Genomic DNA, 22,710 nt, shown 5'->3' on the forward strand with positions numbered 1-22,710 from the left:
GAACCTGCACAAATTTTGAAGGAAAAGTTCAGAAATGAAATGAAAAGGAGAAAGATTGAGAGTGGTGTTAGAGATTCTAAGTCCGAGTTGGATAAGTATTTGAAAGAAGAGACTGAAGTTGATTCTGTCCAATTTGACATTTTGAATTGGTGGAAAGTTAATAGCCCAAGATTTCCTATTTTGTCTTTGATGGCTCGTGATATTATGGCTATTCCAATATCTTCGGTGGCTTCCGAGTCGGTTTTTAGCACAGGTGGAAGAGTTTTGGATGCATTTAGGAGTTCTTTAACTCCTAAAATAGTTCAAACATTAATTTGCATGCAAGATTGGCTTCGTGCAAGTTCTACCCCAATTGCCATTGAAGAAATTTGGGAAGATCTTCAACAAATTGAAGAAGGTTAAAATGTCTTGAATTATTTTTATATTTTCAGTTGTTTTTTACATTTATTAATTGTTACATATTTACATTTGTTTCTTTTTATTTTTCTTTCAATAGCAGAAGAAGGAACAGCTGGTAATATTACTTGAACAGAGACAACTTGATTGTTTACTTGTCAATTTCTCTAATTTCAAAGTAAGCACATCAAAAAGTGGAGTTAGTAGCTTTTGAGAATCTATAATTAATTCTTTGAGTTTTGAATGATGAGTTTTCTTTGGCTATTTAATTTGGCGATGTAACCGTAAATATTATGTTGATGTGTACATTGTGCAGGATGCTTTTCTCAGAAATGAATCAAAGGATGGCTGTGTTTGATTGTTTATGGCTCTCGTGGTCGTGGGCCTCGTGGCAGCTTTTGGAGACTTTGAATATGAACTTTAATACCTTTACATTGAAATTTGGATTCTCAAAACTTCTATAATATTATGTTATGTAGTAGAATTTGGATGTTCTCATTTAGATTTGGTTATGATCATTGATCAGTGCTATCTGTTTGTCATATTTTTCTTGTGGTGCTGTAATTGGTGTACAATCTTTTATTTTGTCTCACTAAGACAAAGGCTACTGCAACTGCAACATACATCATCATCATCATTATTTTTTTAACACGATCAACTCATCAAAGTGAGTAAGTGGTATGATATGGTCTATTTTCCTGACTTAGATTTTGGTCCTTTCACCTTGCCTTTCCGACAGGAGAAACCTTCTAAGTGCAGGTGCTTTTCTTCTTTTGTTGCTTGGCTTGGCTCTTTCTGATTGTCAGACATCAAAACATTTGACAATTGTGTATTTGTGTGAATGAAGGTGGAGTTCTCGGTGACCACTCTCTGTTCTTCCGAAGCAGTTTCTTTAGCTTATTCATTGTGTTATTGCGGTGGGTCCTTACTCCATAGTATCTGAAGCATCACACTGAATATTCTTGCTATAAAAATATTGTATGCATTTCTGATTTATGGTTGTTTGCAGGCTCAGATCGGATAAAATGTACAAAGCTGCCCTAAAGGCTAAAGCTACATCTTCCCCAAGTGTTGCTGAACTAGAGGAGTGATGTATCCAGAGAAATTCGTCTAGGTGAAGTGGCTGAATGGCTTGATGATTGTGGCCATCTTGGGCTAAAATCAATTTCCAATCCACCTTAAGAGAAAAGTGTTTACCTTAGGCAAACTGAATCAAGCTCAACTGGCATCGATCAAACTCAGCACTACTTGTATAATTGTATTCATTTGGCTATCATTGCCAAATTAAGGTCCAATACAACTTAATATAATTGTCAGATTTAATTTGTTTGAACATAAAAGAAGCACTTGGTTAGTTGGTTATATTGCTAATCATTATCATCCTAGTTCTTTTAAGGACATGTTTTTTTCTTCCTAATATATTATCATCAAATTTTCTGTTACCTAGTATGGGTTGGCAGGTTGCTGCCTTGCTGGGAGCACATTCATGGTTGATGGTTTTATTAATGTAGGTTAGAATATAATTCTGGTTTTCGCATTCAAATTTCAAGAGCAACTGCATGCCTCGATCCTCCACTCCACTGCACCATCGAGACTTTCCCCACGGGCCATCGAGAATTTCTCGCTGAGCTAAACTCAACCAGTCAACCTCATAAAATTTGGGTTAAATGGTACCCGAACCGAATAACCCGAATTAATTTCGGATGATTCGGTTTGGTTGACAATTAATTCGGTTTGGTTCTTGGTTGGATTTAAAAATTTATAATAACCGAATAACCCGAACCAAATAAACCAAATAACCCGAACCGACCCGAATGAACACCCCTAACCACGGCCCCTGTATGGCCGAGAGGCTTGGGTTTGTGACGACTGTACTACCCTCCAGCCCACTATAGAGTGGTTGAGGCGGAAAGTCCGCTAGTAGTTATCTAACTACATAACATCAGGGTCCCTGACTGCTCACAACACCGGATCTCACAAACCTCATGACCGGGTGGCACGACAGGATGAACGACAACTGCTCCAGCTACCACTACCCATGAGTAGCCGAATATGCGGTGCTAAACCAAAACGACTGACGACTCTCTCACACAAGGGAGACAATGGTCGACAACATGCAATGAATGATAAACATGATGTATATATATATAATCATGATATAGACACCATCATCATCAATGCAACCTCCAAATCCACATAAGTACCCCACAACATGAACATAATCGTCATGATACCTCCACATATCCCACCAAACATCTGTGCACAACTACACATGTATAATCAACCAAAAATCTCCAATAATCCCACTAAACACATGTACACAAAACATAAGTACAATCAACATGTACCCTCCAGTATAAACATGTTGGGACTGATTATGTAGCTAAAGGGGGGTGAATAGCTCGGCGCGATCTCGTGCTTGTCGTTGCTTGTTTCTTTCGATGATGTGCAGCGGAAAATACAAGAACACAAATACAACAACGCTAACTTGAGGATTTACTTGGTATCCACCTCACAAGAGGTGACTAGTCCAAGGATCCACACACTCACGCACCCTCCACTAATAAAACACTCCTTTACGATAACTACCGAAGGCGGAGAAGCCCTACAAGCTCACAATACAACAACAAGAAAGAAGGAAGCAAAATACAAATGAATCTTACAAGATTACAAGAAACCCTAGCTCCTTCTTCTTATTGTATTCTCGCCTCTTGACTTGGACGTGTCTCCAAGAACCTTCAAGATCTGGCGGTGAACTTTGTGGAGAAATCGCCCAAACTCAAACTCTGGTCGTGTGTGTCGAAGAGAGGAAGAAGTGCCGAAGCAATCGCACGCCAAAGGCTAAATCCTGCGCCAACGGTCAAATCCCGATCGATTGGATTGCTCCCAATCGATTGGGGAGGCTTTGGATCGATCGATCGATCAATCCAGAGCGCCTCTGTGCTCTTAGGAATTGCTTAGATCAATCGGTTGATCGATCCAAGGCTTATTGTGAAAACTCGTAGCTCCCAATCGATTGCCCGATCGATTGAAGGCTCCCAATCGATCGACTGATCGATTGGGGAGGCTTTCTATTCATACGACACTTCTCCCCAATCGATCCACTGATCGATTGGAAGAAGGCTTGTCGTGGGGACTCTCCTAATCGATCGACCGATCGATTGGGCATAAGCCAATCAATCGGCTGATCGATCCAGCCCTTGTTTTTGCCCAAAAAGAAGTCCAAAGTCCCCTAAACCAACATCCGGTCAACCATGACCTATTGGTACATCATGCCTAGCATCCGGTCACCCTTGACCTGCTTGGACTCCCTTCTCAAGTGTTCGGCCAATCCCTTTGACCTACTTGGACTTTTCTTCACCAGGTGTCCGATCAACTTTGATCCACCTAGATTTCCCGTGCCAAGTATCCGGTCAATCCCTTTGACTTACTTGGGCTTTTCTCCTCGTGCCAAGTGTCCGGTCATCCTTGACCTACTTGGACTTTTCTTCACCAGGTGTCCGATCAACTTTGATCCACCTGGATTTCCCGTGCCAAGTATCCGGTCAATCCCTTTGACCTACTTGGGCTTTTCTCCTTGTGCCAAGTGTCCGGTCATCCTTGACCAACTTGGACTTATCTTCACCAGGTGTCCGATCAACCTTGATCCACCTGGATTTCCCGTGCCTGGATTCACTCACCAGGACTTTCCATCTGCCTATCTTCACTCATTAGGACTTTCACTTGGCTTCACTCACCAGGATTTTCCAACTGCCCGGCTTCACTCACCGGGACTTTCACCTAGCTTCACTCACTAGGATTTTCCTTCTGCCTGACTTCACTCACCAGGACTTTCACCTAGCTTCACTCACTAGGATTTCTCATTTGCCTGGCTTCACTCACCAGGACTTTCTAGTCTACCTAACCTCCCAGTTAGGACTTTCACCTGGCTTCACTCACCAGGATTTTCTAGTCAAGTATCCAGTCAACCTTGACCTACTTGACTCTCCTTCACAATCTCACCACATGAACAATTGCACCTGCAATCTCCATGTCTTGTCTCCATGTATTGTCAAACATTGAAACCCAAACATCAAGACTTGAGCTTGAACCAATTCAAGCTCAGTCAACCAGGTCAACCTTGACCTAGGGAATATTGCACCAACAATCTCTCCCTTTTTGATTTTTGACAATACCACTTAACAATACCACTTGTAAGTTAGGCTAATCCCATAACCTGAACTTACTTCATGCCAATATGAGAATGAAGACCTAACTTAATCCTACATTCTCCCCCTATTAGCACACATTAAAAAGAAACTCTCCCCTTGAAGAGTTACTCACCGTTGTTCACAACTTCACTCGTTATTCACAACACGATTCAAATATAGGTCTCATACCTTTTATTTTCATCAAATGCTCATCCTTGAGCATATACCACTAAACAATGAAGATATCCACTCTCCATTGTATTCCAATGCCCAACCTTGAGCATTTTCACTAAAGAAGGTAAAACCACCTTCCAAGGTGTATGAAAATAATTTTTCATGTCCATAAAGAGTAACTCCCCCTAAAGACATGCACGTAACTTCTGTCATTGTACCAACAATGACTTGGAATCCCTAAACCTTTAGGAAACCCAAATTTAGAAGTTTTGAGGTTCAAAAAAATTCAATATTGAAATCAAACCTCAGCCTAAACCTCTACTTAGTCGTCCTTGACCAATCCATCCTTGTTTTCATCATGAAAACTCCCCCTAAATGTATAAAAATATGTTTTGAGGGGTTAGGAGTGGTTACCTAGACTATAAGTGGTTCAAAATGCTGAAATCAGGCTTTCCCAGCCAAAATCAGCACCCCCAATCGATTGGAGTTGGGTCCCAATCGATTGAACCTGCTTGAATCGATCCACTGATCGATTCAGGAGGGCTGGATCGATCGGTGGATCGATCTAGGAAGCTTCTGTTCGTGAAAAGCTTGCTCTCAATCGATCGCCCGATCGATTGAGACCCTTCAATCGATCGGGTGATCGATTGAAGCTCTGAAAAAGCTGAAATTCCATTTCAGTCAAATTCAGAAACCTCTAGAAAAATCTATAAAATTTTAAAAATCATAAAAATCGTTGTAGACATTATTTAGGGCATATAGTATCATGGAAAAATAGGTTTCTAAGAAAATACTTTATATTTTCAAAAATTGACACAAACTTGAAACTTGTAAATACTTTAGTGTTTTCTTCAAGTTTGTGCTCATCTATTCAATGATGATTACTATCAAAAGATAGTCTTCACCAAGGTTTTCCAAAAATATTTTAAAATGATTTTCAAAACTAATATCCAACCATGTTCCTTGGGCTCAATGCACATGACTTGTACATTAGCTTTCCTAATGATTGAAAAACACATAACTATGTGTTTGATGAACTTAAAACTCACAAGAATGCACTAAATCAACATCTTGAGTTTTGTTCATCATCCTAACATCTCACTTGTATCTAATGTGCACTAAATCACATACAAGTCACCTTATAGTTTTTAGTGAGATGTAAACTTTTGGTTTTGCCCTAATCTAGGGTTCATGCATATCTACCTAGGCATTTTGAGGTTATGAACATCCACCAAGGATGTGATTTGTTAATAAATGTCATTTGTCCTTAAATTGCAAGGAATTGAAATAATGCATGATATGCTATGACATACATCAAAAAGAGATAATTTTCAAAAGAAAATTTCCTATAACTATATGATGTATGCATGACATGACATGGTATTTTGTGTTTTTCATAATAAAACATGAATGTAAAAATAAATATGATGTCATGGCATATGATGAGCAAATAAAACATGGCAACTTAGCATAAAAGAAATACCTAGATTATCTATCTAAGTATCCTTAACCCTTAGCTAAATTAAAATTTAACCCTAGATTGTCCAAAATGTCCCAAGAAATTGTTAAAATCTAATTTTGACATTTTTCTCTCTTTTTCAATTTGTGCCAATTTAAATTAAGCAAAAACCTCAAATTTTTGGCACAAATTACTCTTTTAAAGAGTAACAATTCGAAATAAGGCTTAGATTTGCCTTTCACTTAAAAAAATGCCAACATCCCAACTTGGCATTTCTTTACACTTGATTTCTTGTGCCAATTAAAATTATATCCAAATCCTCAAATTATTGGCACATCTTACTCTTTCCAAGAGTAAGCCATTAATCCTTATCATTTTCAAATGTTAACAATAACCTTGAAAATGCTCTTAAAGTGCCAACTTTATCATGATTGGGTTAACTACCCTTTCAATTAGAGTTGACACTCTCTAACCCATCTAAGGGGTAGAGAAAATGCTCCTAGGAACCCAAAACCTATTGGTGCTCCTTGGATGCTCTAGGTACTCGCTAGGGATAACCTCCCTAGTTACCTTCCTAGTGACTTTGTTTGGCTTCTTAGAAGCCTTTGTCACCTTTTCTAGATGACCCTAGGGATTTCTTCCCTTGTGACATTTTTAGTGACTTTGTTAGACTTCTTAGAAGTCTTAGTCTCTTTAGTTGCAAAAATACTCCTAGGGATAACTTTCCTTGTACTTTTGACTTGACCCGTAGACCTAGACTCAGTTTCATAGCTATATGGAACCCTATGATAAGAAATTACATCCTTCTTAGCCTTTGGTTTGTATCCCAAACCTCTATGACCATTGGATGACTTTTGTTGTCCTAAACCTAGGTTATGCTCATTTTGCCCTTTAAGGATATTTTCCATCTTTTTTAGGGTCTTTTCTAATTTATCAAGTCTTGACCTCAAGACTTGATTTTCCACCATTAAGTCCTTAGTTTTTGGTTTTTCCTTAAATCCTTGAGCATTTTTATTTCTAGGCTTATAACTATGATCCTTAGTGTTATTGCCTGAACTTTTACCTACCTTTCTAACCCTATGTGTGGTAGTCTTAGCATGGAGATCTACATATTTTTTCTTAATGCTATCATGCTTCCTATTTCTATGGTAAATAGCATTAAAATGATAAAAATTAGAATTGTCATGCTTCTTACCATTATTTAAAGGAGTAGGCTCAACAAATGATACCTTTCGTTTTACCTTGGAGGCTCCCCCTTGAGTTGTGCTTCCTCCTTGAGCCTTGACCGCTCTCTTCCCCTTGGGACATTGACTCTGATAATGTCCCTTTTGATTGCAAGAGAAACACACAATGTGCTTCTTGGTCTTCTTTGTTGTGGGGACAGTCTCCTTGGGCTTCACCTTGCCCTTTGGTGTCCCTTGACCCTTCTTCTTGACCAATTTGGGGCACTTGCTCTTGTAGTGCCCATGTTCCCTACACTCAAAACATATAATATGATTTTTATTTTTAATTGAACCATTTATACCTTCATGTATAGGGATGACATCTTCTCCTTTTGATCCGGAGGTAGATGCTTCCTCTTGATCCGATAGTGATGCTCCTCTAATAGATTCGACTCGACTTGTGGAGGTGGAAACTTCTTCATCCTCTTCTTCTCTTGACCCGGATGTGGAAACTTCTCCTTCTTCTTGATCCGATGTCATTGAAAATTGCTCCCCCTCAATCCTAGAGGTGGAGGCTTCTTCATCTTCATCTTCTACAAGAAACAAAGAGTATGCACATTCTTTGCCTTTTTCATTGCATTCCTTTGAAGATGAGGCTTCTTGGACTTCTTCTTCTTCGAAAGTTGAGCATCTCTCAACTTCGGAATTCTCCTCCTCTTGGTCTTGCTCCAATGAGTCACCCTCTTTGGATTTTTCTTGGATTGGTACAGTGGAGGGGATCTCATGAATCTTGGCCAATTTGCTCCATAGCTCTTTGGCATCTTCAAAATCTCCAATTTGCTCCAAGATGTTGCTCGGCAATAAATTGACCAAAAGCTTGGTCACTTTGTCATTGGCCTCACATTTTTGGATTTGGTCTTGGCTCCACATGCTCCTCTTGAGAATTTTGCCCCTTGAATTCTTTGGAGCTTCGAAGCCTTCCATTAGAGCAAACCATTGCTCTATCTCCACCATTAAGATATTCTCGATCCTTGATATCCAAAGATCGAAGCTCATAGATACATATGGTGGAGGCACCCTTGTGTCGAATCCAAGTCCGTCTTGGAATTCCATGTTGAAGTTGAGCTCGAAGAAATCTTTGACTTAAAGAATTTTGCTCCAACTTCTTCACCCTCTAGCTCTTTTCCCTTTCCGGCGATGATTTCGGTGAAGAGCAACCTTGCTCTGATACCACTTATTGGGACCGATTATGTAGCTAGAGGGGGGGGGATGAATAGCTCGACGTGATCTCGTGCTCATCGTTGCTTGTTTCTTTCGATGATGTGCAGCGAAAAATACAAGAACACAAATACAACAACGCTAACTTGAGGATTTACTTGGTATCCACCTCACAAGAGGTGACTAGTCCAAGGATCCACACACTCACGCACCCTCCACTAATAAAACACTCCTTTACGGTAACTACCGAAGGCGGAGAAGCCCTACAAGCTCACAATACAATAACAAGAAAGAAGGAAGCAAAATACAAATGAATCTTACAAGGTTATAAGAAACCCTAGCTCCTTCTTCTTGTTGTATTCTCGCCTCTTGACTTGGACGTGTCTCTAAGAACCTTTAAGATCTGGCGGTGAACTTTATGGAGAAATCGCCCAAACTCAAGCTCTGGTCATGTGTGTCGAAGAGAGGAAGAAGTGCAGAAGCAATCGCACGCCAACGGCTAAATCCTGCGCCAACGGTCAAATCTCGATCGATTGGATTGCTCCTAATAGATCGGGGAGGCTTTGGATCGATCGACCGATCGATCTAGAGCGCCTCTGTGCTCTCAGGAATTGCCTGGATCGATCGGCTGATCGATCCAGGGCTTATTGCGAAAACTCGCAGCTCCCAATCGATCGCCCGATCGATTGAAGACTCCCAATCGATCGACTGATCGATTGGGAGGCTTTCTGTTCGTGATGCGACACTTCTCCCCAATAGATCCACTGATCGATTGGGAGAAGGCTTGTCACGGGGACTCTCCCAATCGATCGACCGATCGATTGGGCATAAGCCAATCAATCGGCTGATCGATCCAACCCTTGTTTTTGCCCAAAAACAAGTCCAAAGTCCCCTAAACCAACATCCGGTCAACCATGGCTTGTTGGTACATCATGCCTAGCATCCGACCACCCTTGACCTGCTAGGACTCCCTTCTCAAGTGTCCGGTCAATCCCTTTGACCTACTTGGACTTTTCTTCACCAGGTGTCCGATCAACTTTGATCCACTTGGATTTCCCGTGCCAAGTATCCGGTCAATCCCTTTGACTTACTTGGGCTTTTCTCCTCGTGCCAAGTGTCCGGTCATCCTTGACCTACTTGGACTTTTCTTCACCAGGTGTCCGATCAACTTTGATCCACCTGGATTTCTCGTGCCAAGTATCCGGTCAATCCCTTTGACTTACTTGGGCTTTTCTCCTCGTACCAAGTGTCCGGTCATCCTTGACCTACTTGGACTTTTCTTCACCAGGTGTCCGATCAACTTTGATCCACCTGGATTTCCCGTGCCAAGTATCCGGTCAATCCCTTTGACCTACTTGGGATTTTCTCCTCGTGCCAAGTGTCCGGTCATCCTTGACCAACTTGGACTTATCTTCACCAGGTGTCCGATCAACCTTGATCCACCTGGATTTCCCGTGCCTGGCTTCACTCACCAGGACTTTCCATCTGCCTAACTTCACTCACTAGGACTTTCACCTGGCTTCACTCACCAGGATTTTCCAGCTGCCCGGCTTCACTCACCGGGACTTTCACCTAGCTTCACTCACTAGGATTTTCCTTCTGCCTGGCTTCACTCACCAGGACTTTCACTTAGCTTCACTCACTAGGGTTTCTCATTTGCTTGGCTTCACTCACCAGGACTTTCTAGTTTGCCTAACCTCCCAGTTAGGACTTTCACCTGGCTTCACTCACCAGGATTTTCCAGTCAAGTATCCAGTCAACCTTGTCATACTTGACTCTCCTTCACAATCTCACCATATGAACAATTGCACCTGCAATCTCCATGTCTTGTCTCCATGTATTGTCAAACATTGAAACCCAAACATCAAGACTCGAGCTTGAACCAATTCAAGCTCAGTCAACCAGGTCAACCTTGACCTAGGGAATATTGCACCAACAAAACACACCAGACACGTGTACATACAACAAATATACAATCAACCCAACTCCTCCAAAAGTACATAACAAATACATGTATACATACAACATGCAAATGTATGGTCAACATGATGACTCCTATAACACATACCATCCTACGTACAATCCCCATCATATGCACAATCAGCATGACAATCCAATCAACTAAACACTCCCTACAATACATACTCTACACGTGTATACGCAGCAAAGTAGAAATCAAGAGTTGAGACTATATATGATATAACTAGAAACCTCAAAGATCAAGCATAAGTATCAAACAGGAAAGTAACAAACGAATACGATATAAGGTAAAGCAGCCTAATCCATCGAATAGCAACCATATACTAAGCTCAAAGAAATATATAGAGGCAAAGGAAGAAATACCCACCTTAAATCTATCGATCGTAATAAGGTAAATCTCACATCGTGATGATCGTCCCATACCAAAGTCCTGCATCAAGCAATATATATATATATATATATATATATATATATATATATATATATATATATAGTTAAATTCGTATGAATTAAAATAGCCAAATAAAATCCCTACCCAACTAGGATAACTCCACTCAAATCAGATCTCTGATTAATCCTCCAAATAATCCTTAATCACACAATCCAAATTCATTCCATTAATCAAATTCCACCCTATATTCTAATCCATCCCTACACATCACAATATCAATCTAATGAACTCAATTAATGATCATTTAATCATCTCTAAAACTCCCCAAATCAATAATCCAATTTTGTCTAACATCATAACAATACCTCCCAATTTGATAAGCATTCCAATCAATCCATTATCCTCAACAAAGAACAAGTCCTTTACACCTTAAGTCACTTTTCTAAAGCTTCTATTACTCCTGTTAACAAATACCAGATTACAGAATACAAACCTCACCTCACTGATATAAATCGGATCAAGCAGGAATCAAGCAAGAAGATCACTGATCAAGCCACAATCCTTCTAGCCTCTGCCCGACAGCTCAAGAACACTTCGCTGATCCCAACTTCTTCAACCGAATCCCCCAATCCGCAGTAAAGAAGAGAAGGTGCAAGATCTTCTCAGGGGGAACAACCAGGACAAGAAGAATCAATGTCGGAAGAACCCTAATCTAGCGAAACCCTTGAATCTACCAAGATCCGGTGATGCCTTACCTCCAAGATCGCTGCTAGGTGGCGTCGCTTGGTCCAATCCGGCGGTGGATCGCACTGTCAACAACACAAGGAGAGGAAAGGGAAGGTCGATTGGTTGGGAGACGACACGAATCAAGCCTTCGCCATGCCCTAGACGTCGTATCATCGATGATCAATCGCTGAATCCACTGAACAGCAACTCCTCGGCCAAAGATGACCTGGAGCCCGCTGGTTTCCATTGAACTCCGGTGACTCCACTGGTTTCCGTCGAGCTCCGATGACGTGCTCCTCCGTCCTCGACGTTGCGTCGTTCGCCAGAGAGAATGAGAGGAATCGGGGAAGAGAGGAAGAAATGGTTAGGTGATCGACGATGAGTTTGGGGGAAATAAAAAGAAAAGGAACTTATAATTTAAAACATTTTCTCAGGGGTATCCCAAACAAGCTTTATCCGAACTCGTAAATTAGTCCCCGCAAAAACCACTGTATGAGCTCCGAAAAATTCTCAAAAAAATTCTAAAAATTCTAAAAAAAATTCTATAAGGCTATTTCCCAAATAGCCTTATTAATTTAATTTTTTTTTTCAATATCTTACATTTATCCTAGCTTAACTTGGGTTACTCACATCAAAAAGGGGGAGATTGTTTATACCCCCAAAGTTATTTTGATGTGATCAAACAAGTTAACTTAGGTCCTGTTATGTTTAACCCTGTGTCTAAGTGTGTAGGAGGTTAGGAGCACAGGAAGTCGAGCAAAAAATGCAGCTAGCGAGAAGGATGGCACGGGAGAGAGCCGACGGGCTTGGTACGTCTGAGGGATGAGGTACTGCGGAAGAGTACACAGGCGGACGAGAAGAAGGAGGCGCGCGACATTTCAGAGGGACAAGAAGCCGGAGTGGAAGGTTGCTTGAGAATGCTGGAAGTTGGGTTCGAGTGAGCCATATTTCGGATGGTTGAAATCACCTAAGCGAGCGGAGACAGAGCGGAAGACCTGGACCAATGCTAGCATAACCGGAGCAGAGGGCCCGAACCAAAAAAGTCAACAAGGTTGACTTTATGGGTCCAGGCGGCCGAAACTCAAATATTATCATATTTGACGTGTACTTTGACCGACGCATCGAGGATAGAATTCTATCCCACTCCAGGCGCCTGGAACCTTTCCAGGCGCCCCGACCAAGGCTATAAATATAGTTTTGGTTCAGAAGCTAAAAAACAACCAGCATTCTTGCAACAACACTTGTACACATTCTAGTTTTCATTTAGTTTCTTCTTTTCTGAGCTTTTATTGCTGTAAAGAGGCTTCTCCGCCTAAAGGAGAAAGTAGTGTACTTCATTTTCTTGGATTAACAACCTCCCCAATTTTAACCAAGTAAAAACTCTCTAAGACTCTGTCTATTTGATTTCTTTATTTAATGCAAGTGTTTGTTATTTAAGTTAGTTGTCCGAGAACGGTTCGTTTGTTTTATTTTTTGTGCAGGGGCTATTCAACCCCCCTTCTAGCCGACCAACGGTTCTAATACCTTATTGTGCTAACTTTATTTTACAGGATAAACATATTTTGGTTGCCTGGACTAACTCTTTTTTACAGGAAAGAGAAGGCTGAAAAAGAGTGGTCCATGCGCCCTGAAGGGATCTGGGTGCCCGGACTCCGGGCGCCTAAAAGTTGATCCCGGAGCCCGTGTTAGGATCCATGCGGCTGGCAAGAGGGGGTGAATTGTCCTTCAAAAAGAAAATGAACCTTTCTTGATCTTTTGAAATATTAAAGTACTTGTAAAAATAGAATTGATAAATTAATTAAAAGAAAGAGGCTACCGATTTTACTTGATTACAATCGGGAAGGTTGTTAATCTAAGACTTTGAAGTACTAATCAAATTCTCCTTTCATCATAGGTGGAGAAGCCTCCTATAAGCATTAGAAGCACATAATCAAAGCAGTAGAACAGTAAAAAAACTCATGTATAAGTGATTCTGAACTACTGAGATTAGGGTTGTATTTATAGCCTTGATCTAGGTACCTAGAAGGGTTCTGGGTGCCTAGGCATGTATAAAATTTTATTCTTGTCACAATAGATCATGACAGCTAGCTAAATGATAGAGTTTCTAGTCTGGGCACCTGGACTAGGTCTGGACGCCCAGACCGGGCTGAATCAGCCCGCGGACAAGGCGTGAGCCTAGGGTGGCCTAGCTACCCCGTGGGGTCTGGGCACCCGGACGAGTTTGGCAACTCAACAGTCTTGTTGACTACCTCCCATTTTAGCCTGGTTCACTCTAGTTTTGTTCGCTCCGACTCTATTCGCTTAGGTGATTTTAGCCATCCAGAATAGGGCTCACTTGAACGCATTTTCTGACTTTCTCGAGCAACCTTCCCCTCCGGCTTCTCATTCCTCAGAACCGCCGAGCGCTTCCTTCTCGTTTGTCAGCGTACTCTTCCGTAGTGCCTCGTCCTTCGGATGCACCGAGCCTATCGACTCTCTTCCATGCTGTCCTTCTCACTACTTACATCTTTTGCTTGGCCTCCTATGCTCCTAATTTCCTGCACACTCAGACACAGGGTATCAAAATACAACAGGACTTAACTCTAATTCAATTGACCACATCAAATCTACTTCGGGATGCTAACAATCTCTCTCTTTTTGATGTGCATCAACCTGAGTCAGAGTTAGGGTAAAAAACAATAGAGGTAATAACAGTTGAAACTAGAATTTTTTTAATATACAAAATTAACCTCCCCTTAGACTTAAGCTCTCAACTCTCATTCTCCTCCTTTGATCACAACAAAAATAAGTTGGGGAAAACAACTTTAGGAAAAAATTTTCTAACAAATCTGAATTTTCTAGGATTTAAGAATCATATTTGCAAAATTATTTTGTGCAGAACCATAAATTTGTAAATTAGATTTTTGTACAAATATTTGCAAAATATGCAAAATTTATTTTTATTTTCATCTTTTAATTTATCATATATTTCTAGGGGGCATGTATTTACTAAGATTATTTTTAATTCGAAAACTTCCTTTTTTAAATTATTATTTTTTGTTTTTAGCTTACATAACGATATAGTCATAGATTTAATACCTTCATATAACTGGTTAGGAGTAGTAAACATACCTCACTTACTAGATCTGTTATGAAGATTATTTCTTCCTCCTCGCTGTAACTTTCTTCTGAGGAGCGCCCCCCTTCGTATATGCTCTCCTCCTTGTGACTTGCCATCAGTGAAAGTCTAGTGTACTTTTCTTTCTCAGCTCAGTACTGATCCATAGGTGCTACAAAATCATACTTTATAATAAATATAATTTTGAAGTCAGTTTGAAAGAATATCTCCATGCACTTCTTCCACGTTGCAAAGCTTCCCTCAAATTTTGGCGGGTAGATGCTAGATCTGGTCATTTCTTTTGCTTCAGATGACATTAGTCCCTCTGAAGTGAGATTAGCTCTGATACCAATTGTTAGGATCCGTGTGGCCGACAAGAGAGGGTGAATTGCCCTTTAAAAAGAAAATGAACCTTTCTCGATCTTTTGAAATATTAAAGCACTTATAAAAAAAGAATTGATAAACTAATTAAAAGAAAGAGGCTACTGAATTTATTTGGTTACAACCGGGAAGGTTGTTAATCCAAGACTTTGAAGTTGGCTAAATGACAGAGTTTCTGGTTCGGGAGCCTGGACTAGGTCTGAGCGCTTGGATTGGGCTAAATCAGCCCGCGGACAAGGCGCTAGCCCAGGGCGCCCTAGCTGCCCCGGGGGCTCTGGGCGCCCGGACCAGTCTGGCAAGTCCTCTCGTTCCAGCTCCATTTACTCCAGCTCTGTTCGCTTGAGTGATTTCGGCCATCTGAAATAGGGCTCACCTGAACCCATTTTTTGGCCTTCTTAAGCAACCTTCTTATCCGATTTCTCTTCCCTTGGAACTGCTGCGTGATGTCTTCTCGTCTGCTGATGTACTCTTCCGTAGCGCCTCATCCTTTAGATGCACCGAGCTCTTTGACTCTCTTCTGTGTCATTCTTCTCGCTAGTTACATTTTTTGGTCGACCTCCTACGCTCTTAAGTTCCTGAACACTTTGGCACAGGGCATCAAAATACAATAAGACCTAACTCTAATTTGATTAACCACATCAAAACTACCTGGGGTACTAGCAGCCTGGACATGTTTCGCCCGAATGGGTGCTTAGCCAGGCACTCGGGCGGTTAGGGCGCCCAGAGTTGGTCTAGGTACCCAGACTAGAAAATTCATCTAGAAGCTGAGTCGGCGCATTACGACTGGCCAAAACCATGTCAACGATCTAGGCGCCTGGAGGGGGTACCAACGTCTGGAGATCGATAAATTTTGAGGATGAAGTTTCGACGAGAGCGCGCCACGTCAGCATAGTCCAAGTTCCCGGGAGGGGATCCAGGTGCCCGGACAAGGCTATAAAAGCAGCCTTCGACCAGCAGGTTCAAAACATCAAGTGCTACGACTTTCATTCCTGCGTACTGCTCCGAAAAAGCTCCTACGAAGCTATAATGCTCCTTCGACAATCGACAATCAAGATCACCTTACTTTGTTTGTTGTCGGTGACCTTTTTTAGTTCACTTGTACTTTATTACTGTATTATTCGAACTATTAGTGGATTGCCCAATGAAAGTACTCAATGAGTATGAGCCTTGGAGTAGGAGTTGTTGAAGGTTCTGAATAAAGTAAAAAATTTACTTGTGTTAGCGCGTGCTTGTCTTTTTCTTCTTTCTCGTTTATTTCTCCTTAGATTTTTATCCACGGTGTATTCTCAACTTTCTAAAAAAGCAACAAATGTTATTCACCCCTCCCCCCTCTAGTGTCTTTACGGTCCAACAATGTTATCATCTACAAAAGTCATAAAATACTTATTTCCACCATGTGTCGGTGTATCTTTTAGGTCGTATACATCTGTGTGAATTAGGCCAAGTAGTTCACTATTTTTTTTAACATAGTAAAAGGATGACATTGTCATTTTCCCTTCAATATAAATTTCACACTTGTATTTCAGGTCAAGGAAAAATGTAGTTATGCTTTGAATGTTAATGAATCAATGCAACATATCATAGTTGACATGTCATAGTTGACCATGCCATAAATATGAATTGACGGAAGAGTTTGTAATTTTATTAAACGTAGGTGTAATAGTCATTACATTAAGCTTGAATACCCCTTCAATTATATAATTTTTTCAAAAAATATTCTATTTTTGGATAGAACAACTCTGCCCGACTCAAAAATAATGCGAAAGTCATACTTGCTTAACAGTTATCTGAACACTAGATTTTTCCAAATCTCTGAAACATACAACACATTGTTGAGAGTTAACTCCTTATTGAGGTCAGCTTCAGCACCATTTTTTATTGGCCCATGATGTCTGAGATTGTTGAGTTTCCTATGAATAATTTCTCTCCATATTTGATTTCTTCAAAGTTGTGGAGTAGCTTCTTATTGCAGTAGGTATGTCTAGTAGAACTAGTATCGAACCACCATTACCGCAAGTTTGAACCCACCAGATTCAGTTCAAAGATCACAGTGCAAAGGTCATCATTTATGATCCCTCATTTAGGTTGACCTCCGACTTTTTCTTTCGCTTTCTATACTCTGAAGATTTGTAGTTGACTTCATCACAGTTGAAGCACTTCGCAGAAAATTTCTTCTTACTCATGCCTTCTCTGAGTCTCATCTTAGAAGCTTTGGGGTTGGGTTCTTCTATTTCAAGGTTTGATCATGTTCGACCACATTGGCTTTTACAGTAGCATGAGAGAATAAATTTATTTTTGAACTCTTATTGTCTTCCTCAATTCAAAGTTTAACAATGAGTTCTTCTATGCTCATTTCCTTTCGCTTGTGCTTCATGTACTTCTTAAAATCCTTCTAGCTGGGAGGCAACTTCTTAATTATTGCTTCCACCTGGAAGGTTTTACTCAGAACTATACCTTTTGAGTGGATATCATATAGGATAATTTAAAGCTCCTAGACTTAGTTGATCACTATCTTAGAGTTAATCATCTTGTAGTCCAGGAATTGACCCACAATGAATTTCTTGGCCCCTGTATTATCCATCTTATACTTCTTGTCCATGGACTCTCATACCTCCTTTGTCATTCTCTTTGTGTTGTACACAATATACAACGAGTCGGTAGGTGGTTGAGGATGTAGTTTCGACATAGAAACTCAAAATGAGTTCATACCTCTACTACACTGATGATCTAAAAATCAACTTTCTCAACATGCTTGGGAGGGTCCTTGGTCAAGTACCGAGACAGAGTGAGTATGGTCAAATAGAAGAGCATATTCTATTGCCACCTCTTGAAGTTCAACCTAGTGAACTTCTTTGGCCTTTCCCTATGATTGATTGAAATATTTCCAATCAGGGTGGAGGGGGCCTTCACAAAAAATATTTAAAAATTTTAGTTCATGTTCAAAAAATTTGGCTGATAGACCAAATGACCTCTGATTGATATGAAACTAGTTCCTATGTGTTTGTCTAACTCTCCTGATTATATTCATGTCCTCAAACGTCAATTTAACTCAATATATTGAGAGCAATAATTTTTTGAATATGAATATATTTGAAAATTTTAATTTATATTTTAAAAAATCATTATTCTCAATATTTTAGGTTAAATTGATATTTGAGGGCATTGATATAATCAGGAGAACTAGGAAAATACATAGGATCTAGTTTCATGTCAATCCTAGGTCTTTTGGTTTATCAGCTAGATTTTTTGAACAGAAATTAAAATTTTCAAATATTTCATATTTAAAAAATTATTGCTCTCAATATATTGAGTCAAATTAAGGTTTGAAGGCATGAATATAATCAGGAGAGGTAGACAAACACATGAAAACTAGTTTCATGTCAATCAGATAACATTTAGTCCATCAATCAATTTTGTCTAAAATCGACTGATAGACCAAATGATCTCGTATTGACATGAAACTAGTTCATATGTGTTTGTCTACCTTTGTTGATTATATTCATATCCTCAAAACTCAATTGGACTCAATATATTGAGAGCAATGATTTTTTAAATATTAAAATATTTAAAAATTTTAATTCATGTTCGAAAAAATATTACTCTCAATATATTGGGTCAAATTAATATTTGAGAATATGAATATAATTAGGAGAACTAGCCAAACACATAGGATTTAGTTTCATATCAATCCGAGATACTTTGGTCCATTAGCCAGATTTTTTTAACATGGATTGAATTTTTCAAACATATTTATGTAAAAAAATTATTGCTTTAAATATATTGAGTTAAATTGACATTTGAGAACATGAATATAATTAGGAGAGATAGATGAACACATAGAAACTAGTTTTATATCAGGTCATTTGGTACATCAATCAATTTTGGATAGAATCAACTGATGTACCAAATATCAAATTGACGTTTGAGAACATGAATATAATCAGATAAGATAGTCGAATATATAGGAACTAATTTCATATCAATCTGAGATTATACATCCATCAATTTTATCTAAAATAACTTTGAAAAAAATAAATAAATAAATCAATTAATTTATTTAAAATTTTGACATTTTGATACAAAGTTAAATCGATTGGATTGATTAAAAAATCAATCTAACTAATAACGAAGAAATGAAAAATAAGTATTTAATTTAATGATTTTAAAATTATCCTATACAATTTAATAATTTTAAAAATTTAAAAAGTAAAAAGCCATTTTCTATTTCATGTTTTTAGTAAATCGAGGGTTAGCATAGTGTAACGTAATTGTGTTGGGGTCTTCGCACTGTGCGACAGCACATGAACAAGTAACATGCATGGCCATCGCTTTCTCGGCCAACTTGCCCTTATTTTTGTTGGGATATGCCTTTGTTAATTCCATCCCTACTCGTTACTCAGCTAGTCCGGTCCTATAAAACACAAGCAGCTAGTGAGTCATGGCAACGCCCTAACTCTGGCATACTTTGCTCTGACTATTCCGTCAAATAAATTTATTTTAAGAACCATAATCTGTTTTATGTATTAAATTTTATTTAATATTTAAATAGTGCACTTCGTCCTTCAAATTGTTTTATTCCATTGGTTATTATTCTATTAACAATCAACGCTATAATTTTAATCGATTGATAGGTAGGTATGGCATTAATATATCGAACGTTGGTGAATAAATTTAATTTTTAATTTGATAAAAATTTATTTATATTCATTAAATATACATTTGATTAATTAAATAATAAGTTTAAATAATTTGTTAAATTAAACGAACAAACTTGAACATATGTGTTTAGTTCATTAATATTTGTAAACAATCGTGAATAATATATATCAATAAAATTCTTATTAGCATGATAAATAAATAAAGAAACTTTTAAAATGAATAAATAAATTTATATTATCAAATTCAATAATCAACCAAACAAGTTTAAAATATAAAAGTTTCAAACAATCAAATAAGTTTAAATTGAGGGCTTGATGACATCCAAATGAATTAAACTTAAGATAAACTTGAACCAAGCTCAAGCTCATAAAAAAAAAAAAATCAAATCAAGCTTGAACAATCATTTTAATGACTTGATTTATTTTAGGCTCACCTTGGCTTGACTCGTTTACCTTATCAAATAAGCTTGAATACCACAAAACTTGGTTAGTTTAACTCATTTATAGCCCTATTGATATGCATAAGTATTTGATGTATGGGTATACTACTCGGTAACGCAATGCTGGTAACCTAGCCCCACATTCTTGCCCATGTTAAGGGTAGGTAATTAGGGAATAAGTTGCTCTCACCTAAAAGACCACTCGATATCATGATATACCTCTTTTCTAAATACCTTTTTGCACCGTGTTAAGGGTAGGCAAAGTGCTTGACAGCTTGAGTGCTTCAACTTTTGCTCGTGCACTTTACTTGGCTAATCCCGTATCAATCATTTGTGTATTTCTTAGCCAAATGCCCAAGCCGCCCTTTTTTGGGTGTCTCCTACTTTGAGCACCTCATACTTCCTGAGCACCCATTTATCAAGGACCCGAGTTGTCTTTGCATTTCTCACATCTCATCCTGCAACTCCCTCCCCTTATGAGGACCATGTGGTCCTTTTGTACGGTGTGATCGAGGAGGTCAACTCATAGTGAGGTAGACTATCTAACGTAAGTAATCATCATACGACATGGTTAAGGCAGGCAAGCCATAGTTGGAGAAGGCCACTGCAGGAGCAAGTCGCATCAGGACATAATCTACCCTAGCTAATCCCATCCAATAACATGCCCTTTCAATTGACATCCATATTCTTAGGTCCAATCACTAACACAGTCCCAAGTCAGGCTTATAAATGGTTGTTAAACATGATAATAGAAAGAGGATATTTATCTTCTTTTGGACTCTAAACTTTCCTCTTATATCAAGAGCTTGACATGGTAGGGAGCTAACTTAAACAAGGATCTTGTGAGGTAATACGAGCCATTTCTTCTAGAAAGTGAGTTTTAAAGTCTTCCCAAGCTGTTCTAGCTACAACTCCCAAGTAGTTTTCCCCTACACAGATCATAGCATTTCCAATTTCTATGTTCATTTCATGTTTGGCTTGATGATGTCATTTTACAGAGACTATCCATTATTCTAAATAAGTATCATATAACTGAGGGTCACATTCAGTTATATTAAGTAAAACATCTTTACCGAAAAATATCATTTCTGGTGGTCTATATTTGCCTATGGTTCTGACTAATGGGTTATTATTCATATAAGGTACAATTCATGTTTTTGATGGATGTCCTTGACTATAATCCATTATTTTCATGGTGCTTTCAGGTAGACATACATCATATGGTCTAGAAGTAGCAGAAGATTATGTTGGATTCATTAGATTAAGAGGTACCAATTCTACCTTTCTCATATAGAGATCCATAAGTTGTAAATGTCTATTTCCCAGGGCAAACAATACTTGCTCTTGAATTTTTACTTGATTCATTAAGTTCAGTTGTGTTACTAGTTCCTCCTCTCTTTCTATGTCAGGTGCCATTAATGTGGACTAGTATCCAGAAAATTTAACTGAAAGTTAGTTGTTTTTGTCTTTGTACATAAGTGATGAAGTTAGTTTTAAAGTGGTATCATGATTTTGTAAATTACTATTCCATTCTAATCCTACTAAAGTTTCAGAGTTGTATTCTCTAGGTTTAAGAAAGTGTATACCTTTTATGGTTAAGACTTCAATCATATCTATAACATATATTTCAAAATGATTATACATGTGATTCATAGTTTTACCTAAAAAAAATGATATTTAATTGAAGATTATCTCCCTAGAATTGGCCATAGACTTTGGCTTGGATATAGATTTGAATGTATTTTACAAAGTCTCTTATGGTCATATTAAAGTTAGGACATAAGTATGTAATGCCTAAGTTGGCATTAATCTCTACCTCTATAAGTCCAATGATAGCTTTCTCAATATCGGAGAAACGGGTATCATGTAAGACTAATAAAACTTTTCCTCCTAATTTGGCTCGAGTTAGTCCTCTTAGCCCCAAAACAATAAGTCCAAGATGAATATAATTGTGTTTTCTAAGATATAAAGCTTTGGCAACCTCTTCTGTCATTAGGCTAAGCTTGACTTCTCCCCCATCAGGAAGATGAAGGGCTTCTTGTCTGTGATGCCTATATATTGATGTTGAAAAGTTTAAAAGTCCTTGACTATATAATTTTCTTGGATTTAAAGTGTTTAATTATTCATTGGAGAAAATTGTAAGTTCTTTATCAACATCAATTACTTCCTCCAATCGGATAGGTTCTAAAGTTGAAGTACTATTTCTTCTGGTTATAACATCTAACTATGAAAAAGATATATTTGCTTCCATAGACTTTACTATCCTAGAAGGACCATAAAAAGGTTCAGTTTTTGTGAGACTCATTTTGTTGATAAGTTAAAAATTTTAAAGTGACAAGAGGTGTTTTAGGAAGAGTTTTTCCTAAAGATAACTGGCTTAGATCTTTATTAAGTTTAGCAAAAGCCTCCTTAAGTTCACTGAAATGAAAACTTCCAG

The 22,710-nt window shown here is 38.6% G+C and overlaps 1 long non-coding RNA gene across 1 annotated transcript; it reads left to right on the forward strand.

Annotated features, from left to right (window-relative positions):
* Positions 1-780: 780 nt before the first annotated feature.
* LOC122017160 lies at positions 781-1,227 on the forward strand. Its single transcript, XR_006121284.1, has 2 exons — positions 781-1,074; positions 1,156-1,227. It is a non-coding gene; the product is annotated as an uncharacterized LOC122017160 (long non-coding RNA).
* Positions 1,228-22,710: the final 21,483 nt, after the last annotated feature.

The sequence above is a fragment of the Zingiber officinale genome, chromosome 8B, assembly GCF_018446385.1.
Source record: "Zingiber officinale cultivar Zhangliang chromosome 8B, Zo_v1.1, whole genome shotgun sequence".
Taxonomy (NCBI): Eukaryota; Viridiplantae; Streptophyta; class Magnoliopsida; order Zingiberales; family Zingiberaceae; genus Zingiber; species Zingiber officinale.